Here is a 4,886-nt window from a genome sequence, read left to right on the forward strand (position 1 = left end):
CCCCGGGAAAAAAAAAAAAAAAAAAAAAAGGAAAAGAATTTCCTCCTTTGTTTTTGTTGTTTCCCCCACATATTTTATGGGAAATGCACAAGGACAGAAAGCTGACTAACACATTGGTTAATTACGTTTTGCTTGTGTGGATAAAGCAGAGTCAGCAGTGGAGGAGGGTTTCCTCATCTGTCTGCTATCCCTACCATCCCACTGGTCTTCTCCCAAGGCAGGGTCTTTAGCCCTCACTTCACCAGCCTGCAGTTTTTCACTAGAATCCAACAGAAGCTGTGAGAAACTGAAGGATCCCTTCTGGACCACTAGAACTTGTGAAGCCCAAATTTGGGCCAAAGTGGGAATCTCCCCATGACTCCTAGAAGGGAGAGTCTGCCTAAATAATTTCAGGTCTCTGAAGAACTTTAAGAACAGACACTTTATAGATCCACAGTTCACTTCATCTCAACTAGAATCAAGGCAGGTAGCTTAATTCCAAACATTTTCTTGAATAACAATTCTTTTAAGGTTTGCTTCTGTAGAAGGAGTTTTCTGAATTAAACTGATTTAGGGTAAAGGTCCATTCAAAGATTTTAACAAAATGTGGTGAACAAATGCTACTTTGATGAAGCACTAATGGTCCTATACATTTACCCTTAGGTAAGGCAACACTCCTTGTTTAGTTTAATCCAGGCATTGGTCTATAACACTCTGAGGTCTTGAGGGAGTTAGTTTAAGCAGTCCTGTTTCTCAAAGCTCAAACATAAGAAAATTAAAATTATCTACTTTATTGGAATAATTTTAGCAGATCACATTTTCCTGGTGGTACTATTTTCAAAAGGTGAACTATGAATAAAATTTGTATATTTTACAAGCAAAATAACCTACCTAAAACCATTCTAATTTATAAATAAATGTACAAACATCCAGGGGAAACCATTGCGTTTTTCAACAAGAAGAATGACAGGAAGTATTGTCTCCTCAATAAAGGGGGACTTTTGATACTTTCACTCTGTTTTGAGGACAGCTTAAGGGTTACATTACAAAATATTTAAAATAAGATTTAGCTGCAATAGAAGAAATATACATCTATGGTGTAAAAACTTTAAGAAGTCAGGAAAGTATCACATACAAAAATTGTCCTTAATCCTCCTCAAAGAGACAACCAATGCATTACTAATAGGAGTTGAAAAAGTACTGTAACTTAATTAGTGACAGAGTTATTCTGGTCTGTAGGAAAAGAATATTTCAAGAAATATTTGAAGAAAGTACATTTAATACATGGAAAAATAATAATAAGTGTCTATTATTAATAGTAGATTTTTAAAAAATCTTTGGGTTAGATATATTCATATTCCATAAATGAGGATTTTTTAGGGATTTTTCTGCCAGCATGTTTATATGAATTAAAGCATGACTATGAAGACATTATGGGTTTACCATGTCAGAACTATGCAGAAATCAAATCAAATGGCATCTCTAGATCCAGATATGTGTACACTCTGATGAGAAGCAGAAAATGGTCTCAGAAACTTTCATTTGGTGATTTCGCTCTCCAAGGACTGTGTAAGGATGAGCCAAAATTATAAGCAGTCCTACCTGCTTCAGGAGTGAGTCAATGAAAGGACAAACTGGGATTCCCAAGGTGAGCAAGAAAAAGAGCTGATTCCAGAATCCTCAAAAAACATCAGTGGAGAAAGAAGATGGAGGTGCAATAATCCATGAGATTGTTTTCTTCTGAGTCAGAGCAACAAGTGATGCAGAGTGTGGATGGGTATAGAGGAGGTCACAATGGTCAGGCTGAGAAGACAGTGTCTCTTCCCAGCAGGTGGCTATTCTGCCCAAGAGCCCATCTTTCTCCCTCAGATATGAAGTAGCTCTGAGGCCACTCCAGATGGAACCTGAACCTGTGACCTCCCCACATAAAGACATCCATGACACCCGCTTCACCATCTGGGGCTCATAAAACCGTATTCTGTCTTTTCTTGGCTCCCAGGCTGTTCAAAAATTGCAGGGCAATATTTGAGACTGCTCTGGTTTATTCATGGGCTCTAATTTAGAACACATTTCCATAAAGAGAGGCAGAACAAAGCACAAAAGCACTAAAGTTCAATTTACATTCTCAGTCAGTGAAACAAAATGGAAATAAAAAACAGTTGTGGGGGAGTCATTTATAACTGAATTACAGCTCCAAAAGTGCCTTTCCTATAATGTCATGGAAGAAAAGAAATTTTTAAAACCACCAGAGAAAGCTGAAATGATCAAAAAGCATGAGGTGAAGGATTTCTATTTTAAAGATTGGTATTGAATTAAAGTGTTAATGATATTGCAATCTCCCCCCCGCCCAACAAATTTGGCAGATCCAAGATCCAAGTTGTTTCAATATTTCCTGGTTGAGAATCTCTTCTGTTGATACTGCCACAAGGAAGCTAGTGCAGTTCTAGGCAATCTCTGCAGGTAAAATGCAGTCTTCCATCCATCTGGTGAGACTTCCTAGATGACCACAGAGCTTATATGCCATAATATTCCTGTGATTTCCAGGTACAAATCTGCCATCATAAGTTATGTCTGGCTGGTTGCACCAAAAACTGTCCCAAATGCTCACAGATGGTTGTAATTTCAGTCACTTTGTCAGTTCCACAGCTGAGAAATGGTGCAGAGAGCATGTGCCATGCTTACATGATTACTAGTGCTGTGACATGGTAGTGATACATGAAGGGGCTCCCTGACTTCAGCTTTCAATTGGATCCTATGCAGTTAACAAGCAGCAAAAATATATGACAACTTTTTACTCCCTGTCTTGCACACATTCTGCAAAACCAAAAAGTGGAAAATCTAGGAACTTGTAAAACTAGTGGTCACATGAGATCAACCACAGCTTCCTGGGGGCCAGCTGTGTACATCACCATGCATTTGACCTTGTTGATTTCTTCTCTTCCAACTGGTGAAATTAAAGTATCTCCAAAACATTTCTGTGCCCCCAAGCAAGATTATCTTATCCATTGAGTATTTCTTTGTAAGATCTTTCCCATTTTTACAACCATTTTTTAAAGGTTTGTTTCTGCTCTCCCCCTATAAACTTTCTGAGGAAATGGAATATGTTGGCCAGGTTTTTAGCCCAGTGTTTGGTGTGCAGTTGTGTATGAGGTGGCTTGTTAAATATTTACCAATGTTTAATGCTCTAATCCATGCTAAATGCAATGATTTTCAAATGAAAATTCTTCAGCGTTTTCATTTTAGTATGATTTTATAGATGTATCTTCCAAAGAAACCTGCCCAGAAGTGTCTTTAGATATTGTAGGAAATGATTGGAGGCTAAGTCTACTAGCTTCTCAAAGTTTTCTACTCATTAGCCAGTTCCTTTTTGCCTTCCTGGGGAGAGGGTAAACTAGCAAAGGACCACTTTTCCAGGATCCTTTGCTGCCAGCTTGCCTTGAGGTATGATCACAGGTGCACCAGTGAAAGTCCCTTGGGACTTGACGAAGAAAGTTGTGACTGCTGCTACTTCTAAGCCACCTGTGTCCAGGAGACATCAAATGTGAATCTGAAATCCATCACACCCAGAATGGAGGAATGAGCTGACAAATATTCTGAAGTCCAGAGTGTATCATGAAACAGCTGAACATTCCAGCCCTTCATTGTATAAGCCATTTTTAGCCAGGTGGAAGCCTAGAGTCTTCAAACTTTTTCAATTCAACAAGCAGTTATGGAGTAATTAAGGGGAAATACAGAGCTTGACCAAAACTGAGAACAAGTAAGAAAAAATGATGTATCTTAGAATTTGTGTCTATTTGAGAGTATTATCATATTCCCATTTCTTGTTATATTTTTTCTGATATCATCTCCCAACATAAGACTGCACACATATTTTTGAACCTTATAAAATAGATCATAGCTTTAATGACACTATCCCTGAATATTTCACTCTATACCTCCAAAATTTTCACAATTGTCCTTCAGTATCTATGGGAGATTGATTAAAAAGACTTTCCTGTAGATGAACAAAAGCTATGCAAGCACAAGTCTCTAACATTAAATGATGTAGTATGTGCATGTAGCCTACATACTTTCTCACATCAACACATCTCTAGATTACTTCTATTGTCTATTAAAATATAATGCTTATGTAAATAGTTGTTTCACTTCATTGTTGAGGTAATGATAAGAAAAAAAAAAACCTCTATAGTGCTCAGGATAGATGTAGATTCTAAAGGCCTAAGCATGCAGTACCTGCATGAGATACAAAGCCAACAGCACTCAACCAATGAGGACATGTGAAAGATGGAATGCTACTGTGGGGTGTGTTACATAGCATTTCACTTGCATGGATTAAGCATAGCACTTGGTACATGGCACATTTAAGTTTTGCTTCTTGGAACTTTCTGGAATTTAAAATTTCTTTCCCATGTGATTGTTGAATCCATGATGAGGACCTGTGGATACAGAGGATGGCTATATTTCTTCTCAAAACTATGACGCCATTATCATACTTGACAAATTGAAATATACCTAATTCCCAAATGTAGTCTAATGCCCAATTCTTATCTAAATTTTCTCATTTGTTCTTTGCTTTTCTAAAACTAGGATCCAGTCCCTTTTGTGATTCATAAATGTGATGACTGGGTTTTCACATCATTGTGTGATGTATGCCTTCCTCAAATCTTGTTACTTTTTGGTTCATTACCCACCTGATATAAAAATAAAATGAAAATAAAAGCAATGATATGATCATTGTCTAAGGAAGGATATGTATAGGTTGTAAGCAAATACTATAATTTGGGAATTCATGAGTTGGATTTCCTGAGGAGTCTTGGAAACAATTCCTGAGGATACAGGGACACTGGATGAATTTGTCTCACCTGCTGTTCTCCATTGATAAGTGTGTAGATCCTTGTCATGCTTTC

At 37.5% G+C, this 4,886-nt stretch overlaps 1 non-coding gene across 1 annotated transcript; it reads left to right on the top strand.

Annotated features, from left to right (window-relative positions):
- Positions 1-4,573: 4,573 nt before the first annotated feature.
- On the top strand, positions 4,574-4,676 carry LOC117283559. The gene has a single exon (XR_004514599.1). It is a non-coding gene; the product is annotated as a small nucleolar RNA U13 (small nucleolar RNA).
- Positions 4,677-4,886: the final 210 nt, after the last annotated feature.

The sequence above is a fragment of the Fukomys damarensis genome, unplaced genomic scaffold (assembly GCF_012274545.1).
Source record: "Fukomys damarensis isolate Sample0158 unplaced genomic scaffold, DMR_v1.0_HiC HiC_scaffold_27, whole genome shotgun sequence".
Classification (NCBI taxonomy): Eukaryota; Metazoa; Chordata; class Mammalia; order Rodentia; family Bathyergidae; genus Fukomys; species Fukomys damarensis.